Consider the following 23987-nt stretch of genomic DNA (forward strand, 5'->3'; position numbering starts at 1 on the left):
TTTAGTTATGTATACAGAATTGGGGTACAGACCAGAGATGCAGGGGGTAAGAGGATTCACTAGAGACAGAGTGGGGACCAGAACAGGCAGAGGTACTAAGACACTACTGAGGGGAGTAGTGGGTGGATTGGGAGAGGTCTGCCATGCGATGTGGGTCAGCTCCCTGACTGGGATTGAACTCATGCAGCAGTGGCAGCAATAACTTCATAGTGCTGTGCTTTAACCTGTTGCTCTACCAGGGAGGGCCCTATTGTAAAATAATTTTTAAAAAATCATATATCAGTTTGCAACCCCCAAGAGAATGTCAGAAAAATAATAAATTGGTAAGGAATTCCTAAAACTTTCTCATACTCATAGTCCTTCTCTGAATCAGCGTCATTTGAATCTACTTTTCTCTATATATTTTCCTAATCTATGCTCTAAACAAAGTTGATCATGCAGCATTTATTTAAAATGAGTCACCATTGTGTCATGAAATATTTTCCCAAGCAACTGATACCTATTTTACAAATATTAATGCTAATGCTTTCCTGAACTTACCAGAACTGTTGTGGATTTTTTTCTGACAATTACATACACATATATGCATACTTCCTCAACAAATACTCTCAAATGATTGGAACTAAAAAGTGGAGTTAGAATGACTCTAAGACTAACCACCAGGTTTACACACAAGCGATTTGCAAAGAGATTGACGGTGTCAAAGATAGCAGGATGGATTTTGATTTTAGGGATGGTTTTCAAACCTGTGCCACTTGGAATAAATTTGTAATACTTTATGTATTGATTAAAAAAAAAAAAACACCCAACCCGAATTACATAACTAGCTCTGCACATTCAAGACATGTTTGCAAGTTTTAAAAAAGATTTATTTATTTATGCATACAGAATTGGGGTACAGACCAGAGGTACAGGGGTGTAAGAGGATTCACCAAAACAGAGTGGGAAGCAAAACAGACTGACTAAAGAAGTACACGGCTGAGGGGAGCACTTCATTAGTTAGGGTCAGCTTCTCATTGTACCCTAATGTTGGATGTGACTTCCCTACTCTCAAGCCTCTTTCATTTTATTACAATTGAATTTTGTACATTTCTATTCTTCAAATTTAAACTATAATGTCCATTGAAAACACATTAAAATAGAAATACATATTTTTAAGATAAAAAAGAAAAATAATGTAAAAGAGTGAAAAATCACTGCTTATATATGCAGTTTTAAAAAATCTGTAGTAGATTTGAAATCATGGAATAAAATTATTTTATGACTAGTTTTATGCCACATTACTATGTACACACTTTGAGTTATCCTCAGTGAAAGTATCAGTTACTTCACAAGTTGAAACATTTAAATATGCTCAATGCCTTGTAATTCATATATTAATTTGCTTGAAAGTTAACAATCATTCCACATATTTTGTGAGTGGTGTGTGTGTGTGTGTGTTTGTGTATGTGTGGAATGTTTTCTGTTTTCCACTGGTTGGTATCATACAATGCATGTTAAGCAATAACCCACATGAAAAACACATCTAATTAGAAATAAAATTTTCATTTCAGCATCTTCACACTGGAGACTGTTGTCACTATGCCAGTATCACAGGGCAGGCTGATAGAAGAACTGGGTAAGTTTGATGCAATACCGTGATTCAGAAGAAAGTGATTTCTTTATAAAGCAGTCTTTTTTGTACATATGTGGTTTTTCATCTACAGTTCTTGGATTTCTTGATTTCAGTGTTAAAAGTGTCCTTGTCATGTGACTGAGGTGACTTTTTGGAAGTACCGTAGTAATTAGAGTGAGGAGTGGTTGCCAGGGAAACACTCATGTGATTGGGGTGTTGAAACTTGTACCCTTACCTGGGGCTTTAAGCCTAACTATCAATGCAAACTGATTTAATCAATTGTGCATATTTAAAGGAGTTTTCACTAAAATCCAAGGAAGAGGTTTGGAGGGCTTCCAGGTAGGTGAGTCTATGGCGCTTTAGATGAATGTGCCTAGACAGATCATGAATGCTCTGCCTTTCCCCATTATTTGTCCTGTGCCTCTTTTGTTAGGTGACTATTGATTTGTATCCTTCAGTATCCTTTCAATACACTGGCTATCTGTTGATTTAAAAGATTCTCCTAAGTTCTTTGTGACATTCTAGCAAATTAATTGTATCTCAGGACAGGATCCTGAAAACTTTGGATTTATGGCCAGTTTGTCAGAAGCATAGATGACAACCTGGTCCTGTAGCGGGCACCTGAAACCTCAGGAAATGTCACAGCAGCATTCAATCCATAGTAGTCAGAAGCACAGATTTTGGACTCCGAACATAGAACTTAGTCTTTTGTTCAGAATCCCCAGTATCTTGTCTGGGGCTTGATAATGGTACCTGAGGTGTCAGGTGACTATGTTTGTGTAGTGGGGTGGGGAGTGTGAGCATGTGAGTCTGGAAGGCCAGGTTCTTAATCTGTTGACTCTGATGTTGTCTCTCTACATAATTGAGTTGCTTCTCAGACAGCCTGCTGGTGTCATCAAGAGCTATGTTTGTTTTATTTAGATGTTACCAAAAAGAATATCTAATTTTGTTCATGGCAATATGAATAGATCCTTAATAGAATTTCTTAGTAGCTGGTTTAAGGGATATGTTTCTTTGTAAAAGTTGATTCAGAGTTAATAGGAACCTGCATTTGACATTAAAGAGACATGGGTTCTGTAGACAATTGACTTTGGGATTCTCAGCTACTCCTCTGTATATCTGAATAAAAATCTCCCTATCTGCAAGGTAGAAATAATGATTATTTCCAAGTTCATTCTAGAATGAAAGCTCGATAGCAGTTTGTTTTTGTGTTCTGATTAATCAAGGACTTTGATGAACCCTCTGAGGGTCATGAATTCAAGAAAGAATTTTGAGAGCTGGAGGAATTGTGGTTAGTAAAGTATCTTTCAAGTGGATACTTTAACAAGATGCCCACTAGCCTGATTTACTTGGGCTTTCTCTGGTTCTTACACTGAACATCATGTATCCCAAGAAACTTATCAATATTTGGGAATTTGGAGCTGCTGTTCACTCTATTAGTTCAGTACAGACAGGAAATACTGTCTAGTCAAGAAAGAAGATGCAGAAACAGATAAGTTATCACCCAATAAGAAAGTGTGTTAAGAGAAGTTTGAGTGGCAGGCTGTGGAAGAACAGTGGAGGGGTGAAAAATACCAATGGGGCCCCAGGTTGATTGAGAGGACTTGATATAAAGGGTGATCTTGGGCTGCATCTTGAAAGTTGAATAGTAACAGACACTGGTCATTAGGTAGGGATAGTTTATCTCCAGAAAGCAGATATGTTGGAGAATTTTTGCCTATAATACCATGTCTAACTATTTATAAAAGATCAAAGGGCACATAAGAATTATCTTATGGGCTGAAATATGACACTACCCACCCCCCCCCCAAAAAAAAGCTAAAAGAAAGTGAAGAAATGTAATGTTTGCATTCTCAAGCATGTCTGCAAAGTTCATTTTTAGGGAAAATCTAACTACATTATTTTCTCTGAACACCTAGTTGAATTGAAACAGTAGTGAAATTCAAATACTATTACTACAACTATATTAAAAATGTAACTTTTCTATCTCAAGAATTTCCATTATGGCTGAAATCAGCAGCATTGATAAACTCTTAACATTTTGCTAGTTTTCTTGTATAATGGAGAGAGTAACATTTCAGGTTTTAAATATAAAAGGAAAAGGAATAGAGGAAGTCGATGGCTGTCTTGAATTGACAGACAAAATTGAAAATGTAGAGAGAACTCTAAGGAAAATTCAAATGTGCATTCTTCTTTTTTGGAGCTCCGTGCAATTGTTTTCAGCAGATTCTTAGCTCTGGTCCCCTTTTGGGCTCATTTGTCTTTTGAACGGGTTTTAATGAGTGACCTACTTTGCAATACTTCTAATTAAAAAAAATGTGTTTGCTGATGCCTTTTCCATATATCCCACGTTGTTAATATCAGATTGAAGCAGAAACCTGAGGGAGTGTATGTGACCCAGAGAACTTGTAAATCAAATTTATTCACAAATGATGGGCTTCAGTGTCCAATTTGGTTGCTCCAATTGACTTTGCAAATAAAGGGAAAGAGTAAAGGTCAGAATATGCCTAGGAACCTGAGGGGAAAAATATGTTTGTATCAGTTTTCCCTTCCATTCTGAATGAAGTGTGTGTGTGTGTGTGTGTGTGTGTGTGTGTGTGTGTGTGTGTGTGTGTGTGTGTAGGAGGTGAGCATTAGGAACTTAATTTGAATGAGGTTAACTCTGATGATTGTTTTTTCAGATTTTGGTTTATCTGAATAATGAGTTAGCACTGAACCTTCCATTATTTATTTATTTGCATTTTGAAGTCTCATGGGTTTTTACTTTATGATAAAGTGGTAGGACATAATTTGAAACAAAGGAAGCAAACATAGTTTTTTTGCTCTTTAGTTTTAACTATGTAACTCCTGCCTTCCTCAAAATACATCTGAATAAAAATGTTGAAGCCCTTTAAGATAATAAAAATATTCAACATTCAAATTATTTTATTGTGTAAAGAAATGTAATATAACTACCTTGCCTTCTTAAGTCCCTTTCCTTTTTTTTTTTTGGTGTAAGCTGTCTGAAATGGGAATATTATTTGCATTATTGCCATCTATCCCCAAAGGGTTGGCTTAAATTCTCTGTCTGTGGTAGAGCTGACCAAAAGAAGAACTCATGTAAAAGACTTTGTGTGGCTTAAAAAAAAAAAAAAAAAAAGATAAAAATCCAGATGATTCAAACTAAGAAGTGAGGTGTAGCAAGGAAGTGTTTAGTAAATGCATTTCAAAATTTGGGGACCTGGGATCAGAGAATTCATTAATGAGAGATGATAGGAAAGAAATGTAGTGAACTCTGAGGTCTATTTCCCCTTCCTACTCTCACATTTAAAAATTAAATGTGAACCTTTAATTTGCTGTAAGGTTACAGAGTGTAAATAGTTATGAAGTATGCAAATCTCAATAACTTAGTTTCAAAAGACATAAAAGATGCTGAGAAGCAAACTGGCTTCCTGTAGAGCCTGTAGTGTCAGGGGTTATCTGAGCAAGGTGAAATGAACCCTAAATGATAAAACTAAAGAACTGAGATAGTAGTCTAAATCTTCCATAAAGCAATCACCAAGGTGGACTTAAAAGTACATTTTCAGTAAAAATGTGAAAAAAATGGACTATTTCATAGTTAGGAGAAAATATATCTTATAATTCCTCATTTAATATTCTATGTCAATAAAATGACTCAGCAGCTAGTTGGAAAAGGCAAAACAAACATTTACATTTATTTTTCCTTAAGAACTTGGGATCCAAGTTTATAATTTTCACTGAAATCCTCTATTGAACACATTCCCCCAAAATGGCATCTTTTCAACACTTTGTATAAATTGAAATATTGACATAATTGATAACATTGATAGGAAGGTGTGAGAGCAAGCTAAATATAAAGTATGACTAGGCAGAGTCATTGAGAGTGGCATCCTTTTATTGAACTTACAATCAAAAGGCTTGGACCCCAGTCCACAAAGCTTTTCCAGCTGAATCTCTGAAGAGTAGCAGTAAATAAAGGTAGATGTGAGAGTAAATGCTTTTTAATTCTTAGAAATAAACAAATTTTATGGTTTAGAATCTAAATGAGCATATCTTTATTATTTTTTTTAAAAAAATATTTATTTATTTATGCATACATAGCTGGGGTACAGGCCAGAGGTGCAGAATCGGTGAGAGGATTCACCAGAGACAGAGTGGGGAGCAGAACAGGCAAATCGACAAAGTACACTGCTGAGGGGAGCAGCAGGCAGGTCAGGAAAGGTCTGCTCTGCCATGTGGATCACCTCCCAGGTGGGGATTAAACTCTTGCTGAAGTGGCTTTAGCTTCTCAGTGTTGTGCTTTAACCTATTATGCCACCAGGGAGGCATAATATCTTATATGAAAGTATTTGAAACAGGATTCTGATCCTCCTGCTGGAGAATAATTCAAGTTCAAAAGCAAAAAGCAAACCATATAAGCATCATAGGTGTCAAAGCAAGATCAGAGTAGGACACGGGGCTTTAAGGCCTACATGTACATTTGCCAGAGTCTTCATGTTCCATGTTCTGCCTGTTCATGATCTTTCCTATTTGCCTTATAACAATAGCCTCCACTTCTAGATTAAAACCTTAATTACATTAATTCCATAATTGACATAATAAAAATGGATTTCATTAATCTTTATCTATGAAAGAGGAAGGTCAAATTAAAATGACAGTAAAGCACAACTATTGCAGCTTTGCTCAGGGTGGGATGGAGAAGCAGGAAGAGCACATAGACTTTGGTTTATCTTCACCAGGTTCTCGTTCTTGCTGCTCAGTTTCTTGTCTCAGTCTTGCCCTCCACTGGATTGTGTAGTGAAAGCAAGATAGATTATTGCCATAGCCTACTGACTGATAAAACAGATTAGGCTGCCAGAAAAGTTTGGAATATTTATACAGGTAAGAGGAAGCAAGCGAGACAAAAAAGTGTCAAGATGAGTTGGCATTCCAAATAAGAGTTATAAGAATAAGGAAGAACTACACCACACTAGGTGTGTATTTTAGTAAACACTTGTCCCTCATTCAAACTCTGGACTGAGGAATGGAGGTTGGAGCAGTTGTGCAGTTTTCCTCTAACCCCTAGGAATTCATTGGTACCGAATTTTTAGAACTGAAATTAAATGGAAAATAAGCCTTAAGTTTTAGGCCTTCTTTTGATCTCTTTGCACACTGGCATGTTCTGATTCATCACAATTCACCTTCACAAGCAATGTCTTTGCCAGGATTCCTAACCACGAGGAATCCTCAAAATGTCAAATATTTCCATTGTTCTTTTCTTTTTTGCATTCACTATATACATGTCAAGAATTAGGTGCATAAAATTCCACATATAGTTGTAATTCCAGGTGTTACTATGGTATAAGTCAACTCTAGCATAAGCTACAAGTGATTTGTCACTTGTTTCTTCAAAGCATGTAAGCTCATATGAAATGAGACTATAAAGAATATATGTATATTTTAAAGATTTATTTAAAATATTCAGGTCTAATTTCTAGGTCCATGCTCTTCACACACTGTTGTAGGTCTGAGTTATAACTGAGATAGCTAGAGATAACACAAAGCCTAATTTCTTGAATATCACTTAAGTGAACACTATTTCTCTGCTATATTATGCTGATCTATTTTTGGGTCACTGACCTTCCAAAGAGACTGACAAATAAATACATAAACAAACTTGATAATAAAAAAAATAAGTTTATTACTTAATGCAGTAAGGGAAGCCATTACCTTTACAGCTTTAGCAGTTGAATAACAGGGGAAGTTAAAGTGTCTGTTAAATTTCACTTGAGATAGGTCTCTCAAAGAAGTCAGATTTGCTTTGACTTGGCAATTTATGTTCTGGAGTAGGCACATAGTAGAGAAAAGCTAATTATTTGAGCCCAGTGCAGCTATTTAATGTTTTGAAAAGTGGCTATTTGTGTGATTAAAGCCAATGCAATCCATTCTTTGCATAAATGAATTTTCAGGAAATTCTGAAATGTCAAGTTTAATAGAAATTTTACCTTCTTGGGCAAAAATTTCCCAAAAAATGTAGTTAAGGTAGACTGGCAAACAGTTAGCTGAGTGAATATAGATTACTTCCACAATGACATAATTTCTTACTTTGTTTCATTTCTTATTCTTAATACAAAAAAAACATACAAACAAACCTATCTTGCTACTAAGAAATACAATAGAGTTAATGCACCTTTGGTTCAATATCTGGCTCAAAATGGAACTCAATATTTATTTTTGAATGAATTGAAGAACCAGAAAGTTAATTCAAATTGATAGAGCAGGGATTTCTAGAATGGATTCCCAGGAATATTGTTTCCCATGAGATAATTCTGAACAAAAGATTCACTTAATCGAAAAGATGTAGGAAGTACTGCATTCTATCCTCTCCTATTAATGAGTCATAGTATCTATAAGATTGGAGAGGTTGACACTAATGCCCTGCAGTGAAATGAATCACAGGCCTTTTTAGAGTTTTATGGAATGAGGAGGCCAGTGACAGTGAAAAGTACACAGCGGCTTAAAAGCATTAAAATTTAAAAATCATGTGGGGGCAAAACATAAGTGGAGCAACTGGAGGGAAACAACAGGGGGCACTAGAAGAGATGAAGGAATCTGTGAAGTGATTCAGTCCCAGCACTAATAAAAATGTAAGATTCAAACTACAGTAATTTCTTCACTTACCATCTATAGGAACCTGGACATTGGGAGTTTAAACAAAAAAAATAAGTAACTTAACCAGGTCTTTGAAAAATGTTATTGGTTCAACTAAGGCTAATCCCCCCCCCCCCTTCTAGTGATATATGAAATGACATTGAATGAACGAATTGCTGACATTAATCAAAGAACTGCTATAATGTGTTAAGTGACTATCTTTGTTAATCCTGCTTTTGGAACTTACTTGAACAGTAAATGAAAAGAGTATATATTTTGTCTATACCAGGACACTTTGGAGCAGAGTGGTTCTGCCCAGTTATACTGGGGCAATAATCATAAAACCACAATGTATGATCACCCTACATGTTTCCTTATACTGTACATATGGGATATGAATAAATTTCTTATCCTGAACATCAAGTCCTCTTAATTTACCTGATTCTCAGTAATTTTAGGATGTTTAAGTGTCCATGTGTCTATAGGCAAAGAGAAAGAAGGTACTGGGTGTGGTTTCTTAGAAACTGTAATTTATTATCTTCATAGAAGTTCATAGATTTTTTTTTCTATTTTTTTTCATGAACTAATGGCAACCCATGAATACTGACAACTGCATTAGGTACAGTTAGGAAAGTTAAGAGATTTGAATCTTTATTGACATTAATCTTCTTTGGAGTCTCATTAGCTTTTAAGATAAAGGTCATCAACTTAAAAAGAATCACCGACAAATAGGCAAGGAAATATGAGCTGTATGAAGTAGAGGAATAGGAAGTTGGGGAGACAAGGATTTTATCTGTAAGATCAATACATCTATCTCCAGATGACTGGATTGCTGTCATCCAGGCATGTAGCATAATGACTTGTGGATATTCTAAATTTTCAGGAAACAGGACTATGTTCATTCTCTTGTAATTGATCATTTAAAATTTTTTTGACTTAATTTTAATGCCAGCAAACATATCACATTGTAAATAAATAGCTTGGCCTTGTAGAATTCTAGAGGTTCAAAGTCTTATGTAAAGATGTATTTTTAAACAGGTTAATACATGATCATAATTAAGTTTTTGATGTTATTCATGTGAAGAGAGGTGATGGTTACTAATTAAATTTAATGTGCTAGTCATTTTTAATATGTACATATGTCACCTTGCAATTTTTGTAGGTTTAAAAGTATACAAGTTTATTATATATCAATTATATCTCAATAAGACTGGGGAATATATCCCATTAAAAATAAATCAAATTATTCTTGATTTACCATCACAATTCACATACAGGAAAATGTTGTCAAACTTCTGCATCTGCTACTCCAGTGGATGGAGGTATAGTAGGGATTAAGTGAATATTATTATTCACTAAAAGTCAAAAAAAAGTATTGAAATGGTTAATGATATGGACTGGCAATTTTTGAAAAGTTGATCTTATATTTTACTTTTTTATTACAAGTACATGCATCAATATTTTGTTTATATATGAAGAATGGTGTTTAAAAAACTAGTGTCTTCTAGTAACACCAACTTGAAAGCTGACTTTAAATCATAATACCAGTGCAAACTAAGATAATAATCTTAATAATATTTTGTGGTTACATCTTGACCAGTGTCAAGATTGCAATATATGTATGTATGTATGAAATGTTGGCAAACTTAGGTAATAACAAAAATTATGAATAACCCATGGTCCAAGTTCTTTAAGTTGAATTTTGTTATTATTATTATTATTTTTTGCTTGAATTCATAGAACTGGTAAGCTCACAGTTCTGAGTGAGTGCATGCATGCTGTATATAATTTTAGAGTTGATTTGATTGAGACAAGGAATTCTGAAAAATGTTACCATAATTCAGTATTATCACATCTCAATGGTTTGTTCACAATAATCTTTGAACATTGTACTGTTACTTGACCTACTTGCATCGACTCATTTTTTTGTCCCTATAAACTCTCCCACCCATCAGCCACCCTCCCTCCATTGTTCCCAAGGAAGAGGGAGGACCTAGAGAGTAATGAGAAAACCAGCAGAAAGCAGGAGGTAGCTGACAAAATCACAAATGTTTTGGGGAAAGTGTTTCTGCTTTCCCTTTTTTTTTTTTTAATAATATATAATTGTCTTGTAATCAGCCCTTAACAAAAGAATGGAAGTGAGGGTATGCAATCTGGGTCCCAAGGAGATATTTTGAAAATGCCTTACATTTTCTTTTTTCAGTAGGGGTTCTTTGCCTTTGAGACTAATTCACTTAATGTTATTGATGGGGGCAGAGTGATAATATTTATTGTAGACTCATGTATTTATCTTTCAATAAGAAAGTTCTCTAAAAGAAATACAACCAAGCTAAACGATACAGCCACCTACGGAAATTAAGAATAATGGCTTGAGTTCCGTGAACAGGATGCTGTGGTATATGGAGGTTTTCCTCTTACATAAAAAGTTTTAATTCACAAGATAAAATAGCATTAGTGATTATTTTCTCACTAAGTAGAATAGCAACTTTCCTGAACTTTAATTACTAAACTGTCTGATTACAGCTGCACATTACTCTTTTGAAATGCGATATTTCCTCAAGTGCTGTGTTATGTGCCTCTGAGTCTCACCGGACGTCACCACTGCATGGATGGGGATTTTTCACACATGGCTGGGCCCGCCTTAGGGACTGGAGGAGGCTTCCTTGACCAATGTGGTAAAAGGCAGCCAGTCTGGTAAAAGGTGAATCAGTAGTGCTGCCAAAGGTGAAAGGCAAAGGGATGGTCCTTGGTGTTTCCTAAGTGAGCATCTTTAACCAATAGACACTCACAGCCCCAAGATATTTCCATTGGAGAAAATTCTAAGCACTTCACCAGGTTGCTTTTAGTTTGCCTCATATTACTTTCCTGAGCCCCTTTCTTACCAAGCATATATTTTGCTGTTTCAGTAATGTTTCAATATATTCTGTTGTCTAACAATCTTTTGCCTCTTTAATAGTCATTCTATTTTTATAATGTGCTTTCGAAATATTTTATCATAATATATTTTATAATTTAATTCACATTTAATAATTTTGAATTATTTTATCCTTTGGAATGAATTGTATTCATCATTTATTCAGTTCATTTGTAATAACTTTAAAAATGTAAAGAATTAGCTTTCACTTACTCTAATTTCTTACATTTTAAATCTCTATTAGTTTTATCTCTTATTAATTGTTTTATTTCTATTTTTTAAAAAAGATTTATTTATTTATTCATACAGAACTGGGGTACAGGCCAGAGATGCAGAGGGTGCGAGGATTCACAAGAGACAGAGTGGGGAGCAGAACAGGCAGATCGAGGAAATACACTGCTGAGGGGAGCAGCAGGCAGGTCAGGAGAGGTCTGCCACGCCATGTGGATCTCCTCTGGGGAGGCGGGGATTGAACTCATGCAGAAGCGGCTTAAGCTTCTTAGTGCTGTGCTTTAACCCGCTGAGCCACCAGGGAGGGCCCTATTTCCATTTATTTTTAACTTCAATATTAACTTATTAAACTTTTGATTTTATTTTTCTGTGTAAGTTGTAATATCATACAATCATTTAATGCTTTTAGTCTTAAAAAGAAATGTACTTTTGTCATACTTTCTTGTCCCAGCCAGTGCAAAGCTGCTTCAGTTGCTATGTGGTATTACTGACTTCGGTAGGATTTAACATGAGAAGTAGGCAGGTTTGGAGGGCTCCAGTAGAGCTACAGTGTAATGAACTCCAAACTAATCATCTTACCAGGGCAGAAGGACTTTCTATGCATGTGAAAGTCATACAGATACATAGTAAATTATTTTGAAGGTGTTTTTTGTTCATAACTGAGTAAAATCTTAGATACATTTGAAGAGCTATGATCAATGTAACCATGCTATCTTTCAATTTACTTAGATGTTCTGAATTTTTTGGAGGCAGGCAAAAAGGGTAGCATTTATTCCATTTTCTCCTACCTTCCTTTCCCCCATATTTTTCAAAAAAGTTAGATAATTTTCTATCCAAAAGTATCATATATTTTTATTAGTTTTTTTCCTTAAGCATTTTATATTTTTGTCATTATAATAAATACATATCTTATTGAAGTTTGTTTCCAATATGAAAAATTTAATTAACTATTTAAAATTGATCTTACATACTACCACCTTGATAATGTTTATCTCAATTCTAAGAGTTTGTTAGGCTTTCCATATGTGTAATCATATCATTTGAAAAATAATTAGAACTCTGTTTATTCCACTTCCAATATTTTTCTTAAATTATTGTGCCAGCTAATAAAACAGTCTGTGAAATGGTCAATAACTGATAATATTAGCATCATCTTTATTTTTAATGGGAATCATAGTAATATTTCACTGATGAGAACAATTTTGTTATTGATATGTTTTTAGAATGCAAAGGACTAACTGCTTTCTTCCTAGTTTCCTAAGATTTATTTGAGGAAGAATGGTTGTGAGTGGTATATATTGTTCATCACTAGAGCTTTTTTTGTTACTCTTTCCATTAGTCTATATAAATTGCTAATAATAATGTATACATTTCTTAATTTGCAGAGTTGAACTACTTTTATTACTCAGAAAGTTTAACTGCTTGAACTTGAAATTTTTTATCACTATAATTTTAGTCAATATTTAATTTTTAAAAGTTTAATGCAATTTCTCTTGAATATTCTTTCCTTTATCTTGAACAATAAAAGAATGTGAAATTTCTTAAAATCTCATCTCTTGTCTTCAAAGGAAGCAATTTTTAAAATAGTTTATTTTTACATCATTTTGTGCATTTTTCCATCTCAGTTGTAATCCCTGTGGGATTCCCATCACCAAATCACCCATGTGCCATCACTATAGTCCAGTGCACTTCCCTCACCCCACCATTTTTGATCCCATTCCTCACTCCACCCCCCATAAAATGTCTCTGGTATATGGCTGTTCATTATTCTTATTATTTTCTTGCCTAGTCCATTATACTCCTGCTATGAGTGAAACCATCTAGTATTTTTTCTTTTTCTTTCTGGCTTATCTCACTAAGCATGATCTTTTCCAGCTCCATCCATGTTGCTGCAAAAGACATGTTTCTTTTTTGGTGGTGGGTAATATTCCATTGTATATATGTACCGCATCTTTTTAAACCAGTCATCTACTTTGGGGCATTTGGGCTGCTTCCATGTTTTTCCAATTGAAAATAAAGCAGCAGTAAACATGAGGGTGCAGATATCTTTTTGAATTAGTGTTTTTGTGTCTTTTGGGTAGATACCTAGGAGTGGGATTGCTGGGTCATATGGAAGCTCCATATTTAGCAGTTTGAAGAACCTCCAAACAGTTTTCCATAGTGATTGTACTTGTTTGCATTCCCACCAGCAGTGCAAGAAAATTCCTTTTTCTCCACATCCTCGCCAACATTTGTTGTTGCTAGATATGCCATTTTCACTGGGGTGAGGTGGTATCTCATTGTGGTTTTAATTTGCATCTCCCTTATTACAAGTGATGTTGAAGATTTTTTCATGCTTGTTGGCCATCTGCATTTCCTCTTTGGAGAAGTATCTTTTTAGCTCTTCTGCCCATTTTTTGATGGGGGTTGTTTATTTTTGTTGAGTTTCATCAGTTCTTTGTATATTTTTGTGATTAATCCTTTATTGCTAATTTTGTGTGAGAAAATATTTTCCCACTCAGTGGAATGCCTGTTTGTTTTTGTAATGTCTCTTATGTCTCTTTTGCTGTACAGAAGCTCGCTCTCTCTCTCTCTCTCTTTTTTTTTTTTAAGATTATTTATTCATATAGAACTGGGGTACAGGCCAGAGATGCGGAGGGTGAGAGGATTCACCAGAGTGGGGAGCAGAACAGGCAGATTGAGGAAATACACTGCTGACGGGGGCAGTGGGCGGGTCAGGAGAGGCCTGCCACGCCATGTGGATCTCCTCCGGGGCAGGCGGGAATCGAACTCATGTGGAAGTGGCTTAAGCTTTTGAGTGCTGTGCTTTAACCTCCGTGCCACCAGGGAGGGCCCTGTACAGAAGCTCTTTAACTTGATGTAGTGCCATCTATTTATCCTTCCCTTCACTATCATTGCATTGGGTGCTGTATCTTCAAAGATGTCACTGAAGTGTATGTCTTGTAGTGTTTCACCCATCTTTGCTTCCAGGTATTTTATGGTTTCCGTTCTTATGTCTAGGTCTTTAATCCACTTCAAGTTGATTTTTGCTCATGGTGCGAGGTAGAGACCTAGTTTCATTTTTTTGCATGTAGCTTCCCAGTTTTCCCAGCACCATTTGTTCCATTGTATCTTCTTTGCTCAAAGGAAGTAATTTTTAGTAACTTGAAGCACCACAATTATATATTTATTCAGATATATCTAAATTACTCTACATATCTTTAATAGAAAATTTGATTTTTCTCCCTTTACTTCCTTAATATGCTTTCTTTTCAAGTATGATCTGTTTGAATTTAGGCCTTTTGTTTGTTTCTTTAATGCGGATTGGTGATTTCTGTAAATATGTATAATACTATTTCATATTTTATTTTTAACTTTATTATCTCTTCTCAGAACTCTAGCTTGTCTTACTACTTTTAGGTCTTTATTTTTGTTCATTATAAATAATTTTTGCAATCCTCTCTTCATTTTGGTTTCATCTTCTATATAATCCACCTGTTCAATTTCTAATACGTTAATTTCATTTTTTATTCCTGTCATACTACTTTCCATTTATAATACTTACATTTTACGATGCTTAACTAAATGAAAATAAGTTTTTTTTACATTTCCAAATTCAGTTTTTTTCCAATCTGACTCCGAACGTCTTGTTTATGATGGCTCATCTTACTGTCTATGTAAGACTATGCACTATGAGCTCATACTCCCTCAGCGTTCACAGAAAACTTTACAGTGCTTACATTAAACAGATTTTTTTTTATTATCCTCTTCCAAGTGCCTAGGTGAAAATCTTATTTCAGGTCCACTTTAAACAAAGATTTGGCTTAGATTATTTGTGACCGATGACTAATTTGAATTCTATCCTTTTTTGTTTATGTTGCAGCTTTAACAGATGGCTCACAAGGCCACTGTCCTAATACTTGCTTGGCTGGCGCTAAATAAAGCTAAGAGGGATTGGCCCAAGGGACTTTATTTTTTAAGAACAAAGTTTGGAAGTGAAAAATATGTTTTACTTTTATTCCATTCCTTTTCCCATTGCTTAATCACATGGCTGCACTTAACTGTAAGGAAGGCCTTTGAAGTTGAGCTGTGTGCCCAGGGTGTTGAGGGAATATGAGTTTTGGTTAATAAGAGTCTTTGTAATGTAACTAATCATCAACCTATACTAAATTTCACTCTTGAATAATTCTAAATAATCTGAAAGTTTGTGTTTGTATGGAATGACTCTAGTTTTCATATTTGTTTCATAGAATTGGACTTTGTTATTTTGTCATCTTTCACAGAAGAGTAGTCTAAGAACTCTGGACAATAATTCACATTTTACCTACTGTGGGATTATTGGGAGATTCTTCACATTGTTATGCCTTTTCTGTGACACTCCATGTGAAAATTTCTCTCAGATTTGAGCCACAAAAAAAGATAAATTTCTCTTAAGCATGTGGTTTAACTTTACTTCACATATTTTGTACATCTTAGCACTGTCTTTTTGTAAAGTTCCAGAGTTTTATATTTATAATTTTCACCTTTTTTCTAATGTGCGCTTGCATTCATAGTCATGTACTGGCTTTATTCTTTATGTTCAAATTTACCTGTACCTTTCAGTGTAGCATATTATTTATAATCATAACTTATACTCTTAGGCCAATAATTTCTTCCAGTGTTACTTTGTCACAATTGAAATACAGATTTTGAACTAGAGTACAATATTGGAGGATGGAGAATTTTACAAGATGTCATGATAGAGGGAAATGATAATGCGAACTGGGTAGTGTAAGTAGAAGTAGGAAGGAGATGATTCATTTCAGCATTGTTAAAGTTTGAGTATAATACATAGAATCCACAAAAGAACACACATATTTTGATCTCATCTGAACATAGGAGTAAATAAATGATATAATAGGGAATATCACTAGAAAAGTCACTCTTGTATGATGAAGGCATAGTGAATTCAAACATGCTAACATATTTTTTCTACTTCTTTGATCTAGGGCATATGTTTTTATAACTTTTGTTATTAGAATGCATCTTAATTAATAACATTGTAAAATCACAATTGCTTAAGGAGTAGTTTTGGTTTGTCAGTCCTGATGTATTAAACTTTGTTGTCTTATTTCCCATTTGCAGTTCCTTAATGTTTCAGGTAATAAACTATGTAATAGGCACATGTGAAAGAACACAAATCCTGCTCATTATCTTCAAAACATCTTATTTAAAGACATCTTCTAGTAAGTTCAAGGAAGTATCAGCAATTAACTTTGCAGAAATTTGTCAATAGCTTGGGAAACACTTTCTGAGACAACCTGAAGGACTCAAAAGTTGCTTTACCAATACATTTGATAGTATGGAAAATGACATATGAGTGAACAACCATTGTAACTGCATAAACAATGGTTCAGAAATGTTTAACTAAAGAAGTTTCCTAGCTTACATATCAACATTGATACATAATCAGTTATAAATAGATCTAAACTACATATTAGTAAACCACATATTAGTAACTATACTAAATATTAAGAAAACTTAGGTATAGTTATTTGGGAGACTTTTTTCATTAGCAATAGACAAAATAGTTGGAAATTTTAAGACACTTTTGAATTCAAAGAAATATGAGTGCAGAACTCAGGAGAGAAGCTTGATCTAGTCTTACGATTGGAGAGTAATTTCAGATAGTGACATCTCGGAGGAAACTAAGGATCCAGACAGAATGTAGTCTTGAGAAACAGAAATGTAAGGGATGGATGGGGGAAAGGGACACATAAAAGGAGAACATAAGCAGACAATGATTGAAGTCAAAATAATCTTGAAAAAGAGGGAGTAATAAAGTGTAAATATTCCTAAAAGGTAAAAAAAAAATTCGAAGTAAAACAGTATTCTCAGTCATGATTCTCTTAGTGGTGCGCCCCATAAAGAATTTTCAAATTACTTATAGGAATGAATTTTTATACTATCCCTTTTAGTGTCTTTTATTTAAATACACTTCAGTAATTTTTAGCTCAAGCATATTTTTCCACTGTAAGCTATTTCATATTGCCATTAAACTTTTACATAATAAAAATTTATGTTAATTGGCTATTAACATGAATATAAAAACTAAAAGAACTATATATGGAATTGCTCATTGATTTGAGCATTAAAGTAACCCAGGATGATTGTGAGTCTTGAGATGACTTGAGAATTGATAAAGATGAGTTAAGTTCTTAAGTAAAAGAACTGAGCATTCTTCTGGAATTTGTAGTGAAGAAGGTACTGATCCAAATTCTAGACTCTGGTTATATGGTTGAGTATAATCTTTAATAATTCTCCAAATTTATTAATGAAGCAACCTCTGTGTGTGTGTATGTGTGTGTGTATGCAGAGACCAATGTTTTATGTGCCCCAGATTTTGTGAATTATTGCTATTTATTAAAAACATGACGACATGTGGATGTACAAACATCTCACCATAAGTTTATAATGTAGGCTACTTATAGGTATTTCCCTTTACTTATCTGTTCACTGAAGCTGCTTTTCAAATTCTCTATTATATTAGGTTATTTGAATAAAATTACCAGTATGATGTGAAATTATTTTATATAAATGAGAATGAGGATTCATTTGTTCCTATCTATAATTATTTACATCAAAATTATTTAGCAAATTGATTTTAACCAACAACCAATATATTCATTCCCAGAATGAATGTGTGTGTGTGCGCATGTATAAACTGCTACATCCATATGTAATTCTGCAAATCAATATTAGCTCTATTGAATAACTCCCATCACTTAAAAGAGATACATTTATCTGTGGTTTTGATGACCCATGCATTATTTTCCTTTACTGGCAGGGGCTATAAAAACTTGAATTTATTTAGATTTCTTTATTCCTTTGAGATGTCCATATTCAAATAGCTGCCTATTGCCTAAGCAATAGGTCTATTCTCGTTTGGTGTTGTGGAAAATATATATTTGTTAAATAAATAGCTTTGAGAAAGATTTGCCATGTCAGGGTGGTAATGATGGTAGTAGTATTTTGACTTTGGTCAGCAGTTTTCTTCATCTTTCTATATACACTTTATAATTACATACAGAAAAAAAAAGACAATCATCAGCTCACTTGGCATTATTTGATAAGGCTTGTGGGTGACACTACAGACAGAGCTACTCTGTCCAAGCTGTCAATACATTTTACTGTGACATTTTTTAATGTTTAAGGCACAAGCTGACTCACTGGATTTAATGGGGAAGAAATCACGGGGCAAATAATTCATTGCCCCACCTCCAATCCCAGTTCTGCAATAAAATAATCTGACATGCATTTTGTACTCTTCCAAAAATGATGTCTTGCATTGGGGAGTTATTTGTAGCTGTAGTCTTCTGTCTAAGCCGTGACTATAGAAAGCTGTCCAAATTAAACTCCTGTTCTTTCCTGTCAGATTGCATTAAAGAGCTTGGTGTCCAGACAAGAAAGATGAGTAGGACAATGTGGACTGGTGATGGAGGGACATAAATGCAGTTCAATTCTATCTATTACTCCAGAGGAAAAAATAAGCCCCTTTACAGACAGAAAAGTTACTTGTGTTGCTGCAGTATTTACTAATGCTGTCTGATGGAAAGGCAGAATGGACTGTGGAGTGGCTGGTGTGTAGCTGTTTGTTGTTGCTACTGAATATCTAGATCATTCTATTTTTTTTGTTGTCATTGTCGTAGTCTAGAAATTAATTTTGGACTCCTGCATATATAACTTGTGTGATATAGGTGTTCCCTAGACATAAAGTGACTGCTGGATATGCTTTAGAAAAATGAGCCTTTTAAGGCTTTGAATATTTTAATCTTTTATTTCGAAAAAGTCTTCCTATTTATGTTTCAGACAGCATGGAGTCATGTAGTTCACAACAACAAATACTTTATGGTGGTTTTCTTACCTCACTCTTCTTTCTCCCTTCACTACAGATAATTATTGTGAATTTCTGGTATATTTACTTTCACTATTTTTTTTAAATCAGATTCACTTAAATATAGATGGCTATTGTTTGCATTGTTTTATGTATTTTTTGCACAATACATACATTTACTCACACTTTTTTTTTCACTTAATGTTCACTATGGAAATATTTGAGGTTAACCAGCATAGTTAATAGACCATCTATGATATTAAAAATATCCTGATTTATTAAATTATTCCCTTTAGGTAGTTTTGAGTTTATCTCTAGTTTATAGGTCTATTTTGTGTTGCCCCTACAATACTGTTGTAACAATAGTCCTATACCTATATCTAAAAGCATTTTCATATCATACATTTCCCAGAATGTGGTTTTTGGTTTGAATTAGTGTTTTAGTATATATGATGAGATTCTCTATATCTATAGACTGTAACTAGTCTCATTTTCCCCCAGAACTAATGACATTTTATTTCCCCATTTTTTTGTTTACAATGGGTATTGGTATTTGTATATTTTGCCAGACTCAGTGTCAAATTTACATTCAATAATTACTTTAATTTTCATTTTACTAATTATTGCAGCTTAATCTTTTCCTAATTTGTGCATTATCTTATCAGATTTGTGGCTTATGTTTCACTTTTTATTTCTATACATTGTATAGCCTCTTCATACATTAAAGATATAATTCAATCTGACAGATTTTGCTTCCCGGTGATCACTATTCTAATGTGTTTGTTAGTGGTTGTGCCATATCAAAAATTCCATTTGTTTTTTTTTTTTTTTAAAGATTTATTCATATGGAACTGGGGTACAGGCCAGAGGTGTGGAGGGTGAGAGCATTCACCAGAGACAGAGAGGGGAGCAGAGCAGGCAGAGCGATGAAGTACACTGCTGAGGGGAGCAGAGGGCGGGTCAGGAGAGATCTACCTCGCGAGTGGATCTCTTCCACGGCAGGTGGGATTCACACTCATGCGGTAGTGGCTTTAGCTTCTTAGTGCTGTGCTTTAACCCACTGCGCCACCAGAGAGGGCCCCCAAAATTCCATTTCTTAATGCAGTCAAATCTACCTTACCCTTTACTTCACAATCTCCAAGAGGTTTTTGCATCAGAGTTTCCTGATCTTTGATGTAGCTCTTGTTTTGGGGACCAAAAAGGGAAAGGAGCCCAATAGTCTGTGGTTAATACAGCTTATTGAGAGGTACAATGTTGCTTTCTTTATTTGAGAGATCAACAGTAAAATGGACTAGTCAATAATACCTGATTTTTCAGTTAGTGTGTTCATATTTATAAATGTCCACAGTGTGCTAAGAGCTGTGACAGATAAAAAAGACAAATTAGATAAAAACCGAAGTTTTAGAGAACTTAGAGTTAAGGAAGTGTAAAGGAATATATAAAATAAGATTGGAAGTGACAAGTACCATAAGAGACAAATAGATAAATTACTGCCTTCCCCAAATGAGCTTCTTTTTCTATTTTAGAAACCTGGATGGTTGTGGCAGGAACAGTCAGTTGTAATTTGTTGTGAAACATCCCTTCAGTTGTGAAAAAGTGACTTTGTAATGTAAAGCCACTGTTTCAAATATACTGCATTATATTGATGATTCAATATAATATCATTACGCCTATGTTTTTAAAACTTACCCACTCATGCAGGCCCTTTCCCTAGTAATGACCATGATCTCTTGATTATAGATAGACCATGACCATTTCTAAGTTATACATTTCCTTAAAGTCTCCATCATTATTATCTTAATGAGTCAAAAGATGATTATCTTTATAAAATGAGCTAAAATTATATTAGAACCAAGAAACTCCACTGAGCAGCACAGACATGCATTTGATTGTTATCTGTTCTTTGTTTACACATGTTAAATTCTCTCTATGCTTTATTCATTCTTCAGATGAGTCCTATGATAGGTTTGATCATCTAATGCTCTCAAATAGAGGTGAAGAGCAACTTTTCCCCCAAAAGGTTATTTATTTATACCGAACTGAGGTACAAGCCAGAGGTGCAGGGGCAGTGAAAGGCTTCATCAGAGATACAGTGGTGAGCAGAATGACAAAGTACACTGCAGAGGGGAGGAAAGGTCTGCTGCCCCATGTGGGTCAACTGTGGGGTGAGGAATCGAACCCACACTGAAGCGGCTGTGGCTCGCTTGCAGTGCTACGTCCTAACTCGTTGCGCCACCAGGGTGGCCCTGTACCCTGGGTGTATTTTTAATCACATAATAATACTCATTTGGTCACTAGCTACCCATTCTGGGGAGATATGCAATAGAAGCACTCCAGATTTTGTTAATATCATTCTCTCCTTGATCCTGTTATTTTCCCTTAAGGAAAATAACTGAACTAAAATTAAAACTAAAGGTTCTATCATATTTATATCTTAACAGCTTATAAAGTATTGCTTATTTGCCATTTAATATTCAAAATGGCACAGATCCAAAAATAGCTCTTATGTATACTTTCCAGATCCAGAAAAGTAAAAGGTCTACTACTATTTAGCTTTTTTCAACTTTGTTTCCGCTAGCCTAAGATCATCATAATCTGTGTCATAAAACAATACAAAATAATAATGAAAGATGATTCAGTAAATTTTAGCTTTTTGGATGCTTATTCTTCTTAATTGTAAATATTATGGATTTTATGCATGCCCCACTTCCCAGAAATCTTTGATTTTTTTCTAATTTGAATTAATAGTGACTAATACAGCACAACTTGGTAAACAAGGTAGGAACTGAAATTTAGTGACGGACAGCACTACTGTGTAAACAATCAAAGTGTACAATGAAATTTAAGCTGAATCTAGAAAAATTAGAAAAATTCCTTTCAAAAAGTCTTATATGTAAAGTTTTTGTTTTACTATGTAACCAATAGGGGGATGATACCTGTACTTAACATCCATAGAATATGCTCAGTTAAGGTAGAGAGAGTGTACAATTCTTTGGTTAAATGCCAAAAATCTAGCACTTAGGAACCCCATTGCTCATGAAAAAAATTACGTTTCCATAGTATCTTGATGCATACAAATACAGTCTCTGTAAATGTAAATCACTAATTATTGTTTATGATGAATGCTTCAACATGAATTTATTTTTTTAACATATGAAGGAAGGACCTTGGGCAAATAAACAAAAGTCATATTTTAAGGATAACAAAGGCCAGTCTCTTAAGATTATAAAATGAGTCCCTCCCCACCCCCACACCCCCAAAGGGAGAGGGAAGAGACACCATATAATAGAAGGGTGATATAAGAAAAAAAGGGGAACTCATATCCCCTAACTTTATATCAGCTGCTTAGCTGTGCCCACACGTGATCTTAGCATTTCACAAGTGTTACTCTTAATCTGTTTCTTAGAATTTTTTATATTTAATGGTTAGTCCTTTGGTAGTTTAATATGCTGGTGACCTGCATCAGTTTCAATAGCAATTGGTTGTTGATTTAGGAAAAACTTAGACATTTTTATATAGAGAAAGTACTGAGGGTACAGAAATGAGTCAAAGTTGTCATTCTTCCCAAAAAAACTCAGAGGAGCTGAAAAACACTGTCCCGAACATTTGTTGGTATGGTACATTGAGAAGACCAATCCAGAATAAATTCTAGTCTGGTTAATGCATCTTAGAATTCATAAAGAAACCTTTAAAACTAAAATGATCAACAAATGAGAGTAAAATACTTGTCACCTTTTATGTTTTTGAGAAAATTATATGCAGAGGTAGATTAAACTACAGAATGGCAAATACTTCATAGAAATTACATCTTGAAAACTTCATCTGCCAGTGAAGGACCTGTTGCTATGGTCAAAAGCTGTATTTAAAAATAATAGCTTCCAAATATGTGTAATTGACAAAGAATTCAATTTTAATTTCAGTTGAAACCTGCTTATTTTGACACTGCCAGAATCCCGATTGCCATGGAGTTGAGAGACTGAAGAAAATAACTCATAAATGACAATTTGCTGAAATTTTTCTAAAGGGATTTTAATTGTCTGAATTTTTCTGCCAGGTGTTACACGCATTTATGTTGAGCAGATGTTCAATGGCCTGCTCTTCTCAAATGTCAGTTACTCTGGGCATCCTTCCCTAAAATCACTTTTCTCTGCCCTGGGCCTCCCAGCTGGGAAGTAGTAGAGACAAGATTCAAACTTATGTTTGGAAAGACTGAAGAATTTTCTTCACTTGAGCCTGGTGAATTATACAGAGGATATCATTGCCACTTTCTTTGCTCTTGTTAAAGCGGATTTCAGGTTTTTTGTCCTCGGTAGTGTGGGGTAATTCGTTATTTCTAGTGTCATTGGGGAGGATCACATGAGAAGAAATAGCTCCCCTCCCCCACACACATGTCTGCATAAAATAATTTAGAGCCTAGCATGTAATAATATAATGGTATCAATACATATGAAGTTTCTAATATTTATTGGTGATATTTTGGTTACCTTAAATGCTATGTGAAGAGATAGCCATTCTAAGGAATATTGGAAAAAATGAGTGGATTTGTTACTAGTTCATTACTGGTTTTCATTAGAGAGGAACTGTCTCTGAGTTTTTTCTCAGTAATATCAAATTGTTTTTGAACTATAATTGGGTGGGAGAAGTTTCTTTTTTTATAATATGTTTAGGGACAACATTTCATTTAAAAGTAGAATATTACTCACATCCTTTTACTCTGGTCAGAATTTGTGAGAACTTTCTTACTT

This window comes from Condylura cristata, unplaced genomic scaffold (genome assembly GCF_000260355.1).
Source record: "Condylura cristata isolate star-nosed mole 26May11 unplaced genomic scaffold, ConCri1.0 scaffold00009, whole genome shotgun sequence".
Lineage (NCBI taxonomy): Eukaryota > Metazoa > Chordata > Mammalia > Eulipotyphla > Talpidae > Condylura > Condylura cristata.